Source organism: Prosopis cineraria, unplaced genomic scaffold, assembly GCF_029017545.1.
Source record: "Prosopis cineraria cultivar Desert tree isolate PC_DT_omini unplaced genomic scaffold, ASM2901754v1 PC2, whole genome shotgun sequence".
Taxonomy (NCBI): domain Eukaryota; kingdom Viridiplantae; phylum Streptophyta; class Magnoliopsida; order Fabales; family Fabaceae; genus Prosopis; species Prosopis cineraria.
The window spans coordinates 35,514,123-35,536,863 of NW_026555333.1; the positions used below are offsets into that span (position 1 = coordinate 35,514,123).

Consider the following 22,741-nt stretch of genomic DNA (forward strand, 5'->3'; position numbering starts at 1 on the left):
TGTGTGAATAAAATTAATAAAAAAATTTATTATAAAATAAATAACCTGTAAAAAACTTGCATGTCTTTTATTTAATTAAAAACAAATATATTAAATATATAATGTTAATTATATAAGTTTTCTCCTTTTTTCATTTTCAGCATTTCAAAGTTAATATTGATTGCTAAAGTTGGGAGCTTTTCACTCTTTTTTTTTTAAAAAAAAAAATTGTGACACTTTTTTTCAAAAAAGAAAAGAACCAATTTTTTTGGGAGTAATTTTCAAAATTTAGAACCATTACTTATATAGTTTTATGATATATTCTATACTTGTAATTTCCCCTGTTAAACTCATCACACCAAATATATCCAAGTCCTCACACTTATATTGAATTAAATTCAAAGAACGTCCTTAAATTGAACTCATCACCTTTCGATTCTTTCTCCCGTTGAAATTCAAATATTTTATTTTTAAACAAAGTATTAATACCAATAAATAATCAATATTAATAATAAATTAAAATCAAATCCATCATTATCGTCCTTCAAGGCTCCTGCATTCCGTTAAATAGCAGACAAACGGCTACTTTTCTTTGCTCTGGCCAGACAAACGGCTACTTTTTTTCTCTATATAACTTCTCATCTGAATTGTAACACGAGATTTACAAATGTTTTCGGGGAAAACCCATTTCTGGGAAGGTATTCTTCGGGAATACTCATTTTCGGCAGCTAGGAAAGAAAATCCAAACACAAAGTAGTTACCGATCTCTTGCTCAGGTCAGTAGTCGCATCTTACTGCATTGATAATTTTGTTTTCCGAGGAAATAGATGAATTAGCGAAAGCACAATTCAAATTTAAGACCAAGAAGTTAAAATCTCACTCTAGATTTACTCAAAGGTCCTCGAAAATTATCTTTCCTTTTCACGTTATGGTTGGCTATTGATCTAAATGCTTATCCGACTGTCTGCATGTTTCTTCTCATTCTGTTTCTTGAGTTATGTATTTCGTTCCAGTTTTGTTCAGTGGAGTTTCGTCCTTCATAATTGTAACTTTAGATCACTTATGATTAAGTTACAATTAACAGTAGAAATCTCTTATTTTGAAATTGAATAATTTCAATTTTTTTAAATGCCTAATGTTAAATGATACTGTGTGTGCCAGCATTTGTTTGGTAATAGAAATTGTTTGAAGTGATTATGTAAATATAGTCTCTCTGATCAGCAGGTTGTGTTGAACTTCAAATTCCTTATCCTTTTTCACTTAAGCGCTCTCGCTCCATCATTTCACTTTGCTGGCTTTATTGAGTTTAAGGTCTTCAAATTCCTCATTTTGTTGGTTTCCTCATACATTTCATATCGTGCATCGAATTCAAAATTTTTAACTTTTCTGCAATTGATTCGATTGCTTTCTCTTAATTACTTTCTTTGGCTTTCCGCTGAAAATTTTGTATGATATTGGGCCTAGATTTTTGTAAAGACAAATCTGATTGAAGACAAGCCTTTCAAATTTAGTCTTTTTTTTTATATATATGCTTCTCCATGCCGCACAGATGGCTTTGGTTTTGTCTTTTATTTGTTTCGCAGAAACAAACCTAATGGTCCACAAGTTTCTCTGTTTTAGAAATCTGTTTTCTTTTTGACTTGTTTGATGTGCAACACTAACTTCTGCCGTCACCTCCGCATATAGATATTCTCTATAACTATTCTGTTTGTGATTGAATTATCTTTGTTTCATTTGTTGATCAAACTTGGTTTGCTAACTTATAAATATTTATAGCACATCCTTTTGCTTAGGGTAAATAATTAAAGTTGCAGATTGGTACTCCCGTTTGTTTGTGATTAAATGATCATTTTTAGATTTGTTGATCAAACTTAGTTTGCCAAGTTAGAAATATTTACAGCACATCCTTTTGCTTAGAGTAAATAAAGTTAGATGGTACTCCCCATCTCAGAGCATAATTTGATGATTATACCTGGATAGCTTAGGAACTGGAATAGTTTTGTGTCCTGCTGCAGTTCTTGTCATTGCCTTTTCCTATTGAAAGCAATCTGAGAGAGCAGATACAGCAAAAATTGAGTTCAACTAAACCTTGTCTTGATGGTTTTTTTGATTAGGTTGCTGCATTATCAAGCATTGTTATACTATAAACTGCCAAATGAGTATATAATGTTTTTTTTTTTCTCTTTTGTTTTGACAAGTAAATCTTAGGAACATGAGTTGAACTTGGGATCTCAAGTTTCACATGAGGAATTGATTTTTCTTCCCCCTTAAAAGTTGTTCTGTTATTAAAAAAAAAAAAAAGACATGGATTTGATTTTCTATCATTAAGAATAGATGGCTATCATTTGTGCAATAATATGTTTATCAATGACTGACTTCTATTCAGCTTTGATTTTCATCTTAGCACTTGTTAAACTCATTTTGATCTGAGGTTAGTCTCAGAACCTTCAGCATATATGACATGTCACACTCAGATATTCTAGTAAGTCGAGAGTAGTTTTTGTGCTTTTGAGAGTAGTTTCGCCTTCACAATATTGCTTAAATTGTCTCTCAAATAATCCTAATATGTTTGGCGTCATTACTAAAGAGGTTCTCCTTCTCATTTTTCTAGTTTCTGACCAAATGGTTGTAGGCTTAAAACAATAGCCTCCTTGGTAACATTATTGAAGAGCATGGGGAAATGAAAGTCGCACAGCACAATTTGTAGGAGTAGTTTTTGATCTATCCATTTCTTTTGGAAATATCTTCCCTTTTAAGACATTTTTTGTTTTTATTTAGCCAATTTCGTTTCTCTTTCTTTTTCCCTTTTATTTTCCTTTTCTAAAAATTATCTTCAACTATTTTTTGCTATTTGTTTCAATTATCCCTTTGTTTTGCCATTTTTTAATTGCTTCCCCTCATCATTTCATGGTGTTAGCTTTTTTGAGTTTAAGCTATTCTAATTCAAAATTGTTAACTTCTCCACAATTGATTCGATTGCATTCTTCTGTTTCTTGTTGACTTTTTTTTTTTTTTGGTACTGGCATTGTTAATACGTTGGGTTTAGATTTTTGTAAAGAGACATTTGATTGAAGATAAAGTTTCTTCAAATTTTATTAGCACGAGAAAGAATAGTCTTTTTGTTTCCCCTTAATATGCTTCTCAATGTTGCTTAGATGGTTTTTCCTCCTCTAATTTTTTATTGTGAAATCTAATTTCATTTGTTTCTTTGTTTCAAAAATTTCCCTTCAGTTTGCTGTTTGATGTAAAATACTAGCTTTTGCTATCATCTCCATATAGAGATTTCTTCTTAACTATTCTGTTCGTGATTTAATGATCTTGTTTCTACTTGTTGATCAAAATTGATTATTGTGCTCCACGTGTTTGTGTCATGAGATCATTTTTGAATTTGTTGATCAAACTTAGTTTGCTAACTTAGAAATATTTGCAGCACATCCTTTTGCTTGTGGTAAATAAAGTTAGATGCTAGTGCACATGATAGAGCATAATTTGATGATCACAATTGTCATTACCTAGGTAGCTTAGGAAGCGGAATAGTTCTTGCCATGGCTTTTCCTATTGAAAGTTCTCAGAGAGCAGATGCTTTTTGGAAGAGATTTATGGTTGTTGCATCCATGAGATGATGAGGAATGTAGATGTTCTTGAACATATGGGTTTTTGATCAAGTGAACCTTGTCTTGATGGCTTTCTTGATCAGATTGTTGCATTATCAAGTAGGTTACTCCTATTCTTTATTTCAAACATCAAAATGAATCCTATATATGTTGTGCATTAGAACATATCATGTTTGCTCTTTTCAAACTAAGGATCTCAAGTATCATGCAAGGAATTTTTCTCATGCTATGTCCATCTTCATTAAAGTTAGGAACTCTTTGAGGTTTCTCTTGTCAATTTCACAAATATATTCCTTTTATACACTTTGAAATTTTCATAATGTTGTGCTAGATAGGAAAATTTCGTAGCATTTCTAGGTTCATTGTAAAATATAAAAAGAACGAGCTATATAAATAATTAATTAACATAAAAAATAACATACGATTTTTAGGCCATAGAATGAAAAATTGTTTTGCTTAGCCTACTATTGAAACCTTGAAGGTGGCAAATGGCACCTATACATTATTCTCATCCATTCGAACATGTATAATTATCACCCTAACTTAGTTCTCTTTAATTATCTAATGATAGATTGTGAACCCAAGTGTGTTTGCAACACCTTACTTGCGAGTCTAATCCCCTTATAGCAAGATTTAGGAACTCCTTTGCCTCTACCCTCAAAGGCCTTTTCAACAACATATTTCTCAACAATTGATGCTTTAGAATGATATGGATTCTCCTGTAACGCTCAAATAGTTACATGCACCTCAAATAGGCAAGGCTATTGTAACCCTCCCCTATATTCGCCAGATATAAGAAAGGATTAACTTAATTGCCACTACAAACAAAACCAAAAGTAATCAAATACTTTGTATCAAACATCATAAGACATTAGAGCAATACGCTGTGAAAATAAATCATATGCATTCATATCAATCATTATGTGTATTTAAAACAAGGAAATAAGGTTAGATTAGTGGCCCTGCGCCACGGCATGTGGCACAGAACCACACACTCAAACCTTTTTTATACCTTCTTTGTACCATGCACTATGACGTGATACGCCATGTGCTGCGGCGCACATGCTAGTTTCAACAGTTGTCATTTGATAGTACAAATGATGAACTTTTAGCATGCGTTGTTTTCACATATGACGTTCGATCGGAGTGATTCAAGTGCCCACACAAAGCTTAACTTATAAGCTAACTAATAAGATAAATTTAGATACGATCTTATGGTTCGATTAAAATTTAGATACCTAGGTGCAAAAAGTCACTTTTTTAAAGAATTTTGCACACCTACGCGCTCAAATTGATCCCTTAATCTCATTAAACTATATTTTATCATATATATACACATATATCAAATTTAGCTATTCAACGGCCAATTTTCACAAAACACAAACTATTCACATATTGGCTCAAAAACTTTCCTTTGGTCATTTTCACTACAATATCAATTACTACTTTACACATTCACAACATAATTATAACTAAACCTCAGCCTTTGTTAATCATTTTGTAACATCCTAATTTTTAGATAAATTTTTTTTTATGAAATTTAAGTTTTTTTTTTAAAAAAATGATGATGATAATAATAGGAATTTATATTATTTGAGGTTATTTGAAAATAATAATATGGTTAGACATTTAATTATGAATTAAAAACTTAAGTTTAAAATTATATAAAAAATATTTTGTTAAGATATAATTTTAAGATTTAAAAAAAATTAATGTGTGTGTGTGAGTTAAAAAAAAAAAGAAAAGAAAAGAAAGTAAAAAAAAAGGGAGGGGGTTTAGTCCCACATCAGTTAGATGTGGGAATGAAAGGCACCTCCTCATGTATAAAAAGAGGAGGTGCATTGTGGAGGAAGCATGAAGAAATTTTTGTTGCAATTTGTGAAAATTGCAACTAAAGGCCCAAGATGCAATTTGTGAAAATTGCAAGTAATGGCCTACAATTTCATTTTTATATTATTTTTCTCTCTTCCTCTCACGTTGCTCAGTGTTTTCTCACAAGGGGGGTTATTTTCTTTTTCTTTCAGGTATGTTCTAACTTTCCTGTTTGGAATTAGCATTTAAAAATTTATTTAATTACAAAATTAATTTTATAGTTATATTCTAAATAATATTAGCTTTCTAGTGATATATGATTATTTTGTAGGATAGAGTAAATATTCTGATTAGGATTTTTCTATAAGATAGTTAATTTAATGATATGATGGATTAAAAATATAGGTTAAAGCTCTTAGGGATATAATAAATATTATAGAATATTTTCTTGAGGTTGAAACTCATGTTTAAAAATTTTTAAGTTAAAATCTAGATCTATGTTGTTGAATCTGAGATGAAGAGATGAACCTCTAATTATTAAATAGTTATTTAAGTATGAATAGGTATTTTTGAGGTTATAGAAAGGTGATTTGAGGCCTCAGGATAATTTTAAAATTTTTAATTTATTTTTGAAAGAATTTTTAGAATATAGATGGATGAAATTGTGATACTAGAAGTGATTTGAGGCTTAAAAATAGTTTATTAGGGTACGAGAATTTTAGAAAAGAATTTGAAAAGTTAAATGAGGCATAAATCTTAAATTAGTGTCAATATGGATTTTAAATCTAAGACTTTCTAACTCTTTAAATTAGAGTTATTTATTATTTTCAATGTAAAATTGATATATAAGTATTGTGAAATAATTATGTAGATTATATTGACAGAGATAGTGGTGAAAAAAGAGTTATGAAGGGGGGAACTTGTTATTCAAGATACAAGATAACCATTATTAATGTGTTGTGATGGGTGTGTTTGTGAATGATTATGTGTTGTTTTATTGTTTGAAAAAATTATGAATTATTGACAATAAATATACACACTTGTTTGAAATTATTGCCAAGTGGGTTAAAAATTTATTTTTGTTTATCATGATGAGATATTATTGTTCGGATATATTTCTGTTTGGATATTTAAATGATGCATGACTTGTTAGAGTATTTTAATGTATGGTGTTAATGGAAATTTCTGTTTGGTTAATTATTACCACATGGTAAGCCCTCATTGGACCCAATGAGTGGCATGTCGTTTGGTCCAACTCACCTGGCCGGGTGATTTGGCGTCCGAGCATGGTGAAAGGTCCTAAGGTGCAGTTATGCAATTAAATACTTGTTCGGTTTGTTTGAATTAAATGTTCGGTTTGTTCAATTAAATGTTTTTGTGTGCCTACTTAGCAATCGCATGATTAGTTACATCCGCATGCATCATTATATTAATTTTTTGTTATTGGGACTTTTAAGTCTTATTCCCCGTGGTTAATATTTTTACAAGAGCGAGTCCGGCTGAGAAAGCACTAGAGGTGTAATTATGGTGTATGAGACACCATCTTTTACGTTGCCTCTTATTTTGGATTATACAATTTATCTTGTGCCAACTTAGGACATATCTTCTTTGTGGAGCATGTAAACTCTAATTTTTTTTATTAAATGCATTTATATGTCCAAGAGGATTATGCCTGTCCCTTTTGATTCATGACCTGATTTGAATAACATGTTATGAGGATCATGTCTGTCCCTCTCATGGTTCTAATTGCTTTTTGAGATATTTTAAGACCTGTGGTATATTGTCTTGGATGTATCATAGTAGAAATTTTTCTACCATGATAATGGTTTTAATAATTTGCGAAAAATCAGTTTGTATTTTTGAGGGTGTTACATTTATAATCAGAGCATCATGTTTCGAGCCTCTATTTTAGTAATACTTATTTAAACTTTTGTTTGAAACTATTACTTTTTGAATTTAATATGTATTAATATGTGTGATGCATTGCATATAGTCGGTTGGCAATATACATTGTATGGCCATTATATAGCTAGGCTAATTTTATTATTTATATCTTGTATCCTTTAGGGGACGGGAGAAGAAATGCCTATTACTCGCGGTAACTCAGGATTCCAACATGAGCACCTACCACCGCCACTGCCAAATGAGGAGGAGCATGATTTGGCGAAATTGAGAATGCTTGTAAAAACATTAACAGACAAGGTTCAAGGATGAACAAGAGTTGACGGAGCTAAAGAGGCAAAAGGTAATTGAAAATGGAGATAGGGCTCATGTTGAGAGTCATGTGAGGGAAGGCAGTTCCTCACATCCTGCCACTCCGAGAGATCATAAGTCTAAAAAGGAGGAAACTAGGCAGGAGGAACAGAGAGCCCCACTGACCATTACTGATGTGTGGGAAACTGTTAGGAAGTTTAATCCTCCTATATTTGATGAAGAATGGGTGAAGAGACTCGAGTCCATCTTTCGAGTAGTCACGTGCACCAGTAATCAGAAAGTGCAAGTAGCATTAGTGCTCCTAGTAAAGGGAGCAAGAGATTGGTAGGAGACAGTAGGACCCAGGGATGATTCTACACTCATATGGGAGGAATTCAAGAAAAAATTGTTCAGACATTACTTTCCATCAGAGTTAAGGTCTGAAAAGGAAGTTGAGTTATCACGGGAACCTCGATGAGGACACATTCATTGCTAAGTTTCAAGAGTTATCTAGATAATCCATGTACCTACAGTATAGGGATGATTCTGAATGGAAGGCCAAGCGCTTATTGGAGAAGGCTAGACCAGAATTGAGGGAGCAATTGGCTCATCTAGATATTCGAGATTATGACAAAATATGCATAAAACTACAAGTAGTAGCTCACAGTAAGAAGGAGGTCAAGAGAGAGAAGAGGGGTTATTCATATAGTAGACCCCCAACCTACCCCCGACCCACCGGAGGCATTACGAAGAAAAACCATCAGAGTTCGAGCAGCTCATGGAATCAAGGAAGGTAGAAGGGTCCATTTTAAAAGGGCCAAGGATAGATGAGCTATCATAGTAGTTATCACGGGTCACAGAGGAGCCCAATAGTATCTACCCCTGCCCCGAGTACAGCGAGCTCTCAGCAGTGCACTAAATGAGGGCGTCGTCTTTTCGGACAGTGCTGGGTCTGTTATATTTGTGGGAAACTCGATCACATTGCAAAGTTTTATGGGGACAACCAGGGCTCAAATATAAAGAACCCTTCCCAGCATCCTATTGTCTCTAGCCATGTGTTTGCCCTTACTCAGGACACGATAAACTCCCCAGATGCCATTAGAGGTAACATTAAAATCCTTTATCATGATATTGTTGCACTATTTGATTCAGGTACTACACACTCTTTTATTTCTGAAACTTATTATTTGAAAAAATTATGAATTATTGAAAATAAATACTGTATATACTTGTTTGAAATTATTGCCAAGTGGGTTAAAAATTTATTTTTGTTTATCATGATGAGATATTATTGTTTGGATAAATTTTTATTTGGATATTTAAATGATGCATGATTTGTCAGAGTATTTTAATGTATGGTGTTTAATGGGAATTTCTATTCGGTTAATTATTACCACGTGGTAAGCCCTCATTGGACCCAATGAGTGGCGTGTCGCTTGGTCCAACTCACCTTTAGTCGGGTGATTTGGCGTCCGAGCATGGTGAAAGGAGGATATAAGGTGCAGTCATGCAATTAAATACTTGTTTGGTTTGTTTGGAAATATTGTTCAATTAAATGTTTTTGTGTGCTCACTTAGCAATCGCATGATTAGTTACATCCGCATGCATCATTACATTTTTGGTTACTGAGACTTTTAAGTCTCATTCCCCGTGGTTAATATTTTTACAAGAGCGAGTCCGACCGAGAAAGCACTAGAGGTGTAATTATGGTGTATGAGACACCATCTTTTATGTTGCCTCTTATTTTGGATTATACAATGTATCTTGTGCGGCTTAGGACATATCTTCTTTATAGAGCATGTAAACTCTAATCCTTTTTATTAAATGCATTTATATGTCCAAGAGGATTATGTCTGTCCCTTTTGATTCATGACCTGATTTGAATAACATGCTATGAGGATCATGTCTGTCCCTCATGGTTCTAATTGCTTTTTGAGATATTTTAAGACCTGTGGTATATTGTCTTGGATGTATCATGGTAGAAAAATTTCTACCATGATAATGGTTTTAATAATTTGTGAAAAATCAGTTTGTATTTTTGAGGGTTACACATTTCACTAGAATTATGCATTAAAATGTAGAGTATACGTGTACGTGAATTCATGTATTGAGTAATAAATGTTAAAATGTATAAAATGTGTGAAATGTACATGGCATGATCATTGGCGGGAGTTTGCCTAGGGAGAGGAGTAGTTTGGTTGGAAATTCACATAGTATTGGCAATGATTGTTGGAATTGGGAACTAGCCTTGGCACCAACTGTTAGAATTAAGAGGTAGCCCTTGTCCCATAGTTGATTCAAGATTGTCCCACTTGTTTTACAAGGGACTTAAACTTAATTAGTCTCTTTCGATTCATGAAGAGGTTAGATTAAAGGTACGACACCCAATGGTTGTTAGTATTGGAGAAAACTGAATTACATAAGTGAGTGAGTTAACCTCGGCCTGGCAGCTCCTCACAAGTGAAAGGCTGGGTTAGTCCATGAAGGATGTAGCCACGTTATAGCTACTAGTTTTGTGTCGAAGATAACAGGAGGATATAAGGTTGGCACATAATCATGCATGTAAGTCCAACCATATGGTTGTTAGTTTTATGGTTCGGCACATGTTAAGGGTGCATGGTTGTTATTTTTGTGACCCTAAGTTATGTCTTTGAAAACAACATGATATAGTGTTTTGTGGCAAACCCGGTCACATGGTTGTTAGTTAGTTTTGTGAACCGTGGCCCAATACTATGTGATATATGTGTTATGAGCCTTTTTGCATATATTTACAATTAATATGTAACTGCAAGGGTTAATTAAAACTTGGTTACTAATCTGTCAAATTTCGTGCAATATGCCACGACGCATGGCACAGAGGAGACATGCCACGGCGCACAAACCGGAAGCCACAGCGCGCGTGTCAAATTCTGTGTAAAAATCGGTTTTGAGTTTTAAAACTCATTTTTGGGTCTCAATTGATTTTCAAGCTTTCGCTTTGTTTTTGGAGTCCAAGCTTCTGCTTTGTTTTTGGAGTCCTTAAAACTTGTTTGAGATTTGAACAGTTGAAAATTGGGATTCCTTAAAATGGATTTTGAGAAATTCATTTAGAAACCCTACAGTTTGGTAATTCTTGTGAGTTAAGCCTTGGATTACCTTAAATTTGGAGTTAAGTGTGATAAACCTTAGGGAGATTACAATTTGGTATCAGTTTCTCTGGTTCTGAGAATTGGACCCCTGGATTTGTGAACTATGTAGATTTTGTGAATGTTTATACACATGTTTTCTCCCCTTTGAGCTATGTTTAACTATTTTCCTTTTGTGAGATAACTTCCATTGTTAAGAAGGGTGGTGCAAACAAGAAATACTACCGATAACATTCCAACGAATGTATCAAGACAAGTACGGGAAGTCTTGGTACGAGAAAAGGAGAACGTTGTCCCTAGTGAGCATGTTGAGATGGGGCAAGGCACGGGTCAAGCTAGAGAGTAACCGAGACCTACAATGGGCAATGAGAATATACTGTTTGAGTTAATAAGCATGATGAGCATAGATGAGAGAATAGATGAGCATGATGAGATTCTAAAAAAAAAGACCAGAAGAGTCAAGCAAGACTGTAGAGAGAGTTGGCGGTCATGGTTAGGAAAGACTTGAGAGGGGACAAGAAGAGGATTATTATAAAGAGAGTGGATTAAGGAGGCCTGAACTAGTGAGGCCTAGAGAAAGAGAGCAAGAGAGCTCTATCAATGTAGCCATGAAGAAGTATATAAGGTTGAATCCTCCATCATTTGAGAAATGGATAGATCGGTTGAAGGTGATCTTTTTTGTTATGACCTACACATTTGAGCAATGAGTTCTACCAGCTGTAACAAGGGAACTTGAATTAAGAAGAGTTCATAGTTAAGTTTAACGAGTTGTCTAAATACTCGACCTACTTAAGGAATCACGATGATGAGTATTGAAAGGCTGAGCAATTATTGGAGAAGATGCGGCCTGATTATAGATAGCAGCTAGCACCCTTCAATATTGTCTCATATAATGACATGTGTAGTGTGCAGTAAGTTAAGGGTAATGGCTAGATGAGGTCATGAGGCTGAGGATAACCAGAGGAAAGATGGTAGGGGCTGTTTCTCTACATAAACGGGTCCTACTATTGGTGTTGGCAAGATAAATGGATATAGCTCTAGACCATCTGGACTGGGTAGCAGTGGCAATAAAGAGAAGTTTTCAGAGGGCTTCACATTCTAGAGGTTCCCAGATGAGGAGTAGTACCCCCAGGATTATGGGTGGGTGAAGTCAAGCTTCGAGACAGGATCTTGCTCCTACGGTAGCTGGATTGATTAGAGCCCCGCAGTGTAGCAAGTGCGGAAGACACCATATTAGGGAGTATTGGACGTGTTTCAAGTGCCACAAGGCTAGGCATATCGCTCGGTATTACCCATAGAATGCTCCTCACACTGATCAGAGGTTTGCTATTCTTGGTCATATGTTTGCTATGACAAGGAAAGAGGCTGAAACTTCCCTGAAGCTTATCTAAGGTACAATTTCTTTAAGCAATCAATAAATTTTTGCTTTGTCTAATTTTAGTGCTACTCACTCGTTTATCTCTAATGAGTGTGCATAAAGACTGAAAATGCATGTGGTTGAAATGCCTTTAGTGATGAATGTTTCTATACCAGTTGGTGCTTCAGTGAGAACCAGTTGGGCTTGTTTGAAAGTAAAGTTGAAATTTGGTGAAATAGTCACAAGTATTGATTTGATTTGTTTGCCTATGTTGGGAATTGATATGATAATCGACATGGATTTATTGTCGTTAGACTATAATAAAAAGACAATTTTGTTACCAGTATACACAGCAACTATGACAAATGAGGAGATTACACAGTCTGTACCTATTACTATTCCAGAGACTCCTAGGTTCCTATCAGTAGTACAAGTGAAGAAATCAATAAAGGAAGGATGTCAAGCTTTCATGGTGCTTTGCTCAATACACGAAGTATATGATGGAGCAATAAACAAGATAGGAGTTGTTAATGAGTTTCCTGAGGTATTTGTAGACGAAGTGTCTGGATTATCACCAGAGAGAGATTGAGTTCTCAATCGACTTAGTATCTGGTACCGAGCCAGTCTCTAAGACTCCGTATCGAATGGCTCAACAGAATTAAGAAGCAGTTAGAGGAGTTATTGGAGAAGGGGTTAATTAGAACTAGTGTTTCACTTTAGGGTTCGCCTATTCTGTTTATTTGAAAGAAAGATGTAGCTTGACATTGTGCAGAGACTATCAGCAACTGAACAAGGTGACAATTAAGAATAAGTACCCATTACCCCAAATTGATGACTTGTTGGATCAGTTAGCTGGAGCAGCGGCATTCTCTAAGATTGATTTGAGGTCCAGCTATCACTACTTTTAGAACGAGATATGGCACATTATGAGTTTCTTGTTATGCCCTTTGGGTTGACAAATGCACCCACAATCTTTATAGATTATATGAATTGAATCTTTAGACCCACAATCTTGAGCTTGCAGCAGTGGTGTTTGCGCTTAAGATATGGAGACATTACCTTTATGGTGCACAGTTTGAGGTATATAGTGACCACAAAAGCCTCAAATATCTAGTTGATCAGAAAGAGTTGAATACAGTAGAGATGGATGGAGTTCTTGAAGGATTACAATTTTGAGTTAAAGTACCATCCTAGTAAGGCTAATGTAGTAGCTAATGCGTTGAGCTAGAAGACGTTACACGTAGCATTCTTGATGATGCAAGAGCACAAGATGTTAGAGGATTTCTCTAATAAGCACAAGAATGTTTCCAATTTCGTGTCATACAACTTGAATGTCACAGTGATTACAAGTGAATGCTGGAAAGAATTAAGAAAAGCATAATTAAAAGATGAGTATTTGTTAGAAATTAGGAGGACATTGAGGAAAACCGAATGACGGCTTTTAGTTTCAGTGATGATGGCTTCATGTTGTATCATGACTGTATGTATCTTGATGATAAGGAGATTAGAGAGACTATACTACCAGAAGCTTATAGGAGCAAGCTAACAATTCACCTTGGTGCCACTAAGATGTACCAAGATATGAAAAAGCGGTAACGGTGGCACAGAATGAAGCAAGATGTGACTGAGTTCATTTCTAGGTGTTTGACATGTCAAAAAGTCAAGATAGAACACCAGAGGCCACCTAGGCTGTCTATGAATAAATTATAGGATTGCCTTATACTCAGGCAAGTCATGATTCTATATAGGTAATTGTGGACAAACTGACCAAGTTGGTTTACTTCCTAGCCATTAGAGTAGATTATACTTTAGAGAGATTTGTTGAGGTTTATGTCCAAGACAGAATACGGTTGCATGGGGTACCGAAAGAAATTGTGTCAGATCACGATTCAAGGTTCACATCAGGCTTTAAGTTACGGCCTATCACCCACAAACTAATAAACAGTCCGAGAGAACAATTCAAACTCTTGACAATATGTTGTGAGTGTGTGCTATTGAGTTTAGTAGAAGTTAGAATAAACACTTACCACTTGCGAAGTTTACTTATAACAATAGCTTTCATGCAAGTATTTAGATGGCTCTATATGAAGCTTTATATGGTTGAAAGTGTTAATCACCTCTTTGCTGGACTAAGTTAAGTGAGAGAAGTGTTGTGAGTCGGGATTTGGTAGATCAAATCACAAAGAAGATAGAGGTAATTTGACAGAAGTTGTTGACTACCCAGAGTCGATAGAAGCGTTATGCGGATAAGAGATCATTAGAGTTTATGGTCGGAGATCATGTATTCCTTAAGGTATCACTTATGATTTGTATTGGGAGGTCTATTTGAGCCAAGAAGTTGACTCCCGATGTATTGGATTGCATTACCCCTATATTTTGTTGGGTGTACATGATGTGTTTCATGTCTCACAACTCACGAAGTACTAACCTGATCCATCTCACATTATTAAACCAGAAGAAGTGGAGTTATGGGAGAATTTGACTTGCCGAACTAAGCCGGAAAGAATAGCTGATGTGAAAGACAAACAGCTTAGAAACAAGACTATCCATTTAATGAAAGTAATATGGAAGGGAATGGCTCTCGGTGATGCTACTTGGGAAATGAAGGAGAAAATGAAGTAAAAGTATCTAGTTTGGTAAGTTTTACGTGATTTATCGAATTTTGGGGACAAAAATTTTTAAAAGGAGGGGAGAGTTGTAACATCCAGAAAATTTTAACCCTAATTTATTAACTTAATTAGGGTAGTTAGTAAGTTAATGAGGTGTGTGGCCAGAGGGGCTTAACTTGGCATAATTGTTGTGATTTCAGCCTTAGAAGTGGGTTTGGATCGATGGCGGGCCACCTGAGCAAGGAAAGAGGACGAAAAAGAGTTGTGTTATGTGTGCCACACGCCGCGGTGCACAGACATAATTTGAATGTAACGGGCTCTTTTATGCCATGTGCCGTGGTGGAGCACATCGTGCACTGCGGCGCACGGTAAAAAATATGATATATCTAATTCGTGAGCTACGTGAAAACAAAAGAGGAAGATAGGAGGAAAATGAAGAGATTAGTTTTGGCTTTGCTAGGGCACGATATTTGGCCCCATTGTGGATAGGTTGAAGCTCTCAAACACCCAAGGTCATTATGGTGCTTTCTTCTTCCCTCTCTCATTTATGATTATTTATGGTAGGGCAAAAGTTAGGAGATGGATTTTTGGTCCATAGGAGTATGGGTCCGATTTCATTGGTTAAAATGAGAATTATAGGAGTGATTTAATATATTGGAACACCACATTGATGATTTTGGAAGTGGTTGGTCCATAGGAGCATTTAATGTTTGAAATTGGTATTTATGAGTTAATTAGGAGAGGTTAATATGCATTAATGAAATCTAATGAGCCTATTGGGTATGAATTGGTATTGGTTATGAGTTAGTTAATGAGGAGTTTTTTTATGTTGATAGAGCTTAAAGAGCTATGATGATGATATTCTTATGATTTGGTTGTAGAGAGATTCGTCTTAACACCTTTCGAGCTTGTTGAAGCTTGGGAAAGTTGCTATAGTGAGGGATAAACCTTTAACTTCATAAAGGTTTGAGGTAACCGGGGAAAACTTAATTTTTATAGTTAAATGTTAATTAATGATGCATATTGGCAAATGCTTGAGTATGAAATGGTTTTGAGAAAGAAAACAATGATTCTACGACCCTTGAGTATGAAATGGGTGGAGAATTATGATGAATTATATGTTATGTGAGTTCATATGTTGAGTAATAAATGTTAAAATGCATAAAATTTACGAAATATGCATGGCATGATCATTGGCAGGAGTTCACCTAGGGAGAGGAGTAGTTTGATTGGAAATCCATGTAGTATTGGTAGTGACCGTTGGAATTCGGAGGTAGCCCTTGTCTCATGGTTGATTCGGGACTGTCCCACTTGTTCTACGAGAGACTCGAACCTAACTAGTCTCCACTGGTTCATGAGGAGGCTAGATTAAGTAACATAAGTGAGTAAGTTAACCATGGCCCGGTAGCTCTTCACAAGTGAAGGGTTAGGTTAGTTCGTGAAGGACATAGCCACGTGATAGACACCAGTTTCGTGTCAGAAGTAACATGAGGATATAAGGTTGGCACATGATCATGCATATGAGTCTGGCCACATGGTTGTTAGTTTTGTGGTCCGACACATGTTAAGGGTGCATGGTTGTTATTTTTGTAACCCTAAGTTATGTTTTTAAAAACAACATGATATACTATTTTGTGGCAAGTCTAGTCACATGATTGTTAGTTTTGTGAACCGTGGCCCAATACTATGTATGTGTTATGTGCCTTTTTGCATCTATTTACAATTAATATGTAATTGTAAGGGTTAAGTGAAACTTAGTTACTGAGTAGTTGTACTCACCCCTCAATTTCTCAATATGTTCAGGGACTAGCTCAATGGATCCGAGTTAGGGAAAACACATAGACATAAGTTTTGTGCAATTTTTCCTCCCCCTCTATGTTTTGTGAAAATTAAGATTGAGTAGTGATTTTATGAAATCAGTGTTTTTGGTTGTGTGTGGTATGTTACATGAGTTCGTAAGGGTCTATTAAGTGTGGTCGGAGGGTTGTTGTAAGCTATTGGCATGTGTGGTTGAGTTGGGACACCCTATTTGGGAAATTTTATGAAAAATGTGTCAAAATGAGTTTTAGTGTCTAACTTTTGATAGAAAATGAATTTGAGTGTGAAACCGGTGCCATTAGCTAGAGTTATGAGAAAGCTCTGTGTAGACACCTAAACCACCTCAATCAAATGTCGGACAAAGATTTAGGATACGTTAAAAGTTCACTCCTTGTGCTGTCAAATGACAGTATTGATCTGTCAAATTTCATGCAATGCACAGTGATGTATGTAACCTCATGCCGTGGCGCATGGCATAGAGGAGACACACCGTGGCGCACAAATTATAAGCCACGGTGCACGTGTCAAATTCTGTGTAAAAATTTGTTTTGAGTTTTAAAACTCATTTTTGGTCCTAATTGATTTTCAAGCTTCCGCTTTATTTTTAAAATTCTATTTTGGAGTCCTTAAAACATGTTTAAGATTTGAATGGTTCAAAATTGGGATTCCTTGAAATGGATTTTGAGAAATTCATTTAGAAACCTTACAGTTTGATTCTTGTGAGTTAAGCCTTGGATTACCATAATTTGGAGTTAAGTGTGATTTAACCTCAGGGAGGTTACACCATGTCCACAATTTGATATGCAATGCACTGCGGTGCACAAGCCCATTTTTGCTGCTATCAAAATGACAGCATAAATGACCAACTTTTAGTGTGCACCATTTTCACATATGATATTTGATCGGAATAATTCAAGCACCTACACAAAGCTCAACTTTTATTAACTGATGAGATAGGTTTGGTCATGATCTAACGGTCCAATCGAAATTTGAATCAAATTTAGCACATCCAAGCGCATGAATCAAAATTTAGCACATTGTCTCATTAGATTGTTTTTGGCCTTGAACCTAGTCTAAAAGGACCTATTACACTTGATTGATATCACATATATACACATGTATCAAAATTTGGCTGTTCAACAGCCTATTTCCACAAAACACAAACTTTTTACAACTTAGCTCAAAAACTTTCCTTTAGCCATTTTCACTATAATATAACATATTTACAACTGAATCTTAGTCTCGGTTAATCATTTTACCACACATTTCCACATATGGGTTAAGATTCACAAAATCACTACAAATTTCCTACAAACCACAACTTAAACATACATGTGATTCTTATAGTAACTTATATATACAATATTTACATTAAGTTAGTTCATTATGAAAGCTCAAAGGTTTCATAGCCATGGCACCACTATGCCGATTAAGACTATTTTTCCTTACCTTGATCACTATCTTGTCCTATAAAAATGTAATCACGGAGATGAGATAAAAATCTCAGTAATAGAATAACTCTCTATTATTGACTAGTACATGTAACTATAAGAAAGTATAGAATAATATACAGTTAAATATAGCATATAACATAAGTTTACTTTAAATTTCATCTATATAAATCATTTCACTTCTTTTACCACTATATTTATCACTTTTCACTACTTTTTCGCATGTAGCATGATCACTTCCAACCAAACCTCCAAATCACCTTGACCTAAAACTATAGGCTTGCCTTAGACTAATATATGCTCTCATTGGCCCTAAACTCACCTTCATTGGTAAAATCAATTGGCCAAATCTCTAATACCATAAATACATATAATGGGGGGTTGTTGATTCTAACATCGCATCACATTGATACTAAGGAGTCTAAATCTCTAACACCACACCTTAAAAGGTACTAAGAAAATACAATTCTCTAATACCACATCCCGTTGGGCACTAAGGGGAATGATGCCATATGGTCTTTCATTACACTCCACACTATGTGTGAACTCCTACTGCTATGATCATGCTTTCCAAAACAATCATAGGTTTCACATTCACATTCATACATGCATCCATAATAGTGTAACACCTACCCCGAGTGTTATCAAAAAATCACACAACTCAACTAAACTAAGTGTGGTTAAGGAGTTAATCCTAAAACCAACTTAGGAATAAACCATTTAAATCACTAAGCAGATACACAATTGCAAAATAAATATTTAAAACCTTTTTTTAAATAAAAAAATTATAAGTTTTAATTATAGTACACGGAAGCAAGCTAGGCGAAAGCGATTGCTGTCATGACAGCCTTCCTGGGCCTAGGCCAACTTTTGAGAGGCGTCGTTCTATCATCTGATCCCCGATCGAAGAAATTTTAGAGCTCGCATGTCACATTCAAAGGGTACTACAAGTGTACTAGATTTTAAAAAGATCCAACGATCAGATTAAAAATTAAACATGTTAAAAGTTTGGTCATTTTTGCTATCATACACCTCCGGACTAACTTCTGGTGTGCACCATTTCATCATCCGACCTCTGATCAAAGCAATTCTAAAGCCTACATGTCACTTTTAAATAGTAATATTAGCATATCAAATTTTGAAAAGATCTAATGGATGATTGAATTTCGTGCATGTTGTAACATCATCAATGTTGCTATCAAGTGCTATCATGACCAAAAGTGCTGTCATGACAGCTCCTCCGGACCAAATTCTGGAGTGCACCATTTTTTTTGTCTGATATCCAATCGACATGATTCTAAAAGCCCACACGAAGCTCATAAAAGGTTTTACTTATGATCTAAATTTTAGAGAAATTCAATGGTCGGATTAAGATTTGAACACCGGGATGTAAAAGTACAGTTTTTTTTGGTAAAAACCATTTTCAAAATTGTCCAAATCTCATCCTAATGGCCACAAACTTGTGGAACCACTTTGGACATGTCAAATAAGACTAAAAACACTTTATAGAATATTTAAATGATAGAAAAACTCTTTATACCAAAATTTGACTACCCGGGTGCCATTTCTCAAAATGGACCCTAAACCCCCAAAATACACAAATCACACAAGAGTGGCCAAAAACTATTTCAAATATTATATACACATATGAATACATATACTAAACATTTTCACTTAGCTCAGATCTCTGTGGGGTCCATGCACCCATTCTCTTTATCCAAGGTGTATGTTTGCCCATAGCACACCATTTGCAATATAACTACTTTGCATTTGCTTGTGAAATCACATATATACCAAAATAAATGTTTGCTTGTAGTGGAAATTTAGTCTACAAAATAAATCCATCAAAACCACACACCATAGCCAAGTTTCCTAGCTACAAGTCTACCAGTAAATAAAAATTCATACACAAGCCATACAATCCACACATACTCACACACATATACATAATCATATCCTACTGGCACCCTAATCCTAAATACATTACAATATATTTGCTCAAAAGAAAGGGGTTGTAGTTTTTTACAATTTACAAACAACCCCTATCTTTGCTCCTTTCTCGGTCCTCCACTGGTTCCTTCACCTAGACTTGAAAATATTGAAAAGAAAGGGGTGAGACAACCACAGTTTCAGTAACAGAGAAATCTACATTGATTATTACAAAGTAGGTCATAATCGAATAAACGAATAATAAATTTAACATAATATATAATTTAGCTATTTAAAATGCATGAATGCATGACATAGGCCGGTATAGCCTTTCATGACCAACAGAATGCCCCCTAGTACTCTTTAACTTGCAGGTAAACCTTATACCCACTTGTACCTCCAGAGGCACAAAACATAATCTAAGGCATGATCTAATCCACCGAACCGCCTATGCCCCTTCGACGTGAATCCTGAGCAGTCGAAGCTAACTCCCTCCCAAAACCAGCCTAACTTACTCTCCATGTGAGGGTTACCATGGCCTAGGCACTCAACCTCACACTTCATATGTTGGATTCCCTCCCCTATTGAGAGGTGTCGAACATTCAATACACTAACCACTTTAGTAAACTGAGCCCATAATACGTAAGGCAACACCGAGTACTGACAGTGTATCATAGAATATCAAAAGTCCACATCTTCTTATTAGTGAACTCCCATCGAGAGATCATGCCTTTTATTTGTGTCTACCTTTTTTGAGTATTGACCACTTCAACACTCTAAGATAGTATAACATTTATAAATCTCCCTTAAATAGTTTCTTAGCCTATCTAAGGTACCTTACTTAGTTACACTTCCTTAAGTGCAACTTCTATTTCTTATGATTATAATACATACAAACAAATCTCGTTTCTATAAAAACATTGTTATTAAACAATTAGAAAACATATTTGCACTATAATCAAAGTAGTACCCCATAACCTCTTATAAAGCACATTTAATCTTTTAAAACATGTAATGTATGATAGCTAGTAATATTTATTCAAAAATAGCTAAAACAAAGTAATAAGAAATATAAATTTCCCTGTTACCTCAACCCTTTAGTACCAAAAGGATTCCTCTTGTACAAAATAGGACTCGACTTGTTCCTTAACTTCCGAACAAATTCCACCAATAATCCCTACAACATATAAGTGATCCACATCACTTATCATGACAAATAGCATTAATGAAGATTATAACTCATACTACACAACTTGAGTTAATGAGTCATAATCTATCCTAATGGTCCAAATATTAAACCAACCATTCACAAAGTATCACTTAACCACCAAAAACATTTATTAGACATCACTAGGCTAATTTCCAATTTATATAATTTTTAATCAATTAAAAACTTTTATTTAATGCCATCAACTTTCACCATTAGCCCCTTATAATAAAAACAAACCTTAATTTAAATCTTATTGGGCTCAAATAACAAAATTATAACTAAATCAATAGACTTAAATTATTAAAGAGCAAAACCCAACCTCTTGGGATTTGATTTGTGCCCAAAACACTTCTTTTCATCCAATTATCCACTCAAAACATTAGAACACCATATAGAAACTCAAAACCTAAAGAAACTAAAGCTTACAAGAATAAAATCTTTGAGATCAAAATTCAAAAATTTTCTCTTCCAAAAATTGAAGAAAATCAAGAGGGATGGAAGAGGATTGAAGTAGGAAGTTTATCTATCGTGTAGCTGAGCTCGCAATGGTCATAAAGCCTCCTAAATCCAAGCCTAACTCCCTCTCTTCTTCCTCTCTCTCTCTCTCTCTTGTGTGTTTGTTTCTTTGTTCTATTTCTGCATTTCTGCGTGTTCTTTCCACTTAAAACTAATCTTAAAACATTTTGGAAAAAATTACAAGAAAGGGCCCAATATTTTTTTATTATAGTACAAAAGCCCAAGTTAACTTTGGTGATTCTTTTCATAGTTAAAAATAAAATAAAACCCAACTTTTACTCAGTAAAATTAAAACTCTAGACCTCTATCAAATGATTCTAATTTTTAATTTAATTATAGATATTTTATTTTATTTTTAAAATAAATCTGAGTCTTAAAATTTTTGGAATGTTACACATAGTATATATATACATATAAAGTATAAAATCACATGTTTTTACTCGTCTATTTAATTAAAAGCCCTTTTTATATAACATTCACACAATGCCATATAACATATTTAGTTAAAAATAATTTTATGCACTAGATAGCATAGTTATACACAATTATAATAAATAGTTAAACAGAAAAAGTTATTTGATTACTTTAACCTTTTTGTCATAAGAAAGGTTACCCATGGTACTTTCTCAATTGCTACTCATTTCTACCAAGTTCTCTTTTCGCTCTACATGAGGATTATGTCAATCATATATAATTAGCATAATTAGTCAATTAATCCAGTTGACCAAAAGCACTAGATTGCTACTAATAGCTATACTCAGCTATTCAATCCTTTTCATTTAACTAATTTAAGTTCACTACCACTCAATTGACCTTACTAGTTACTTTTTTTCATTACTATAAGGTAAGAGACAAACCCCTAAAATTTTCTCAATTCAATTTCTCTATAACTCATACCAAGAGAAATTATAGTAGAATTGAAAGTAAGGGTTGTACGAAGCTTACTTGATAAGTTACTGATTAGATATCCCTTCCAGGCTCCTAGTTTATCTTGCCCTAACAGACCTTGATCCCTTTTCCTCTCTAAATTTCAAGCCAAATCACGACTTAAGAGCTAAGTTTCTGGTCCATACACTGCAAAACATGGCACAATGAGGAGAATCCTCATCACAGCACATGCTTTGCTCT

General features: G+C 34.6%; 1 long non-coding RNA gene across 1 annotated transcript in view; it reads left to right on the forward strand.

The window, feature by feature from the left end:
- The first annotated feature begins 591 nt into the window (after window positions 1-591).
- LOC129304222 (uncharacterized) overlaps window positions 592-22,741 on the forward strand; it is a 30,002-nt gene continuing 7,852 nt past the window's right edge. Inside the window, exons 1-3 of the long non-coding RNA XR_008591628.1 lie at window positions 592-755; window positions 3,496-3,692; window positions 7,473-8,702. This is a non-coding gene — a long non-coding RNA (uncharacterized LOC129304222). The remainder of the gene's footprint in view (window positions 756-3,495; window positions 3,693-7,472; window positions 8,703-22,741) is intronic.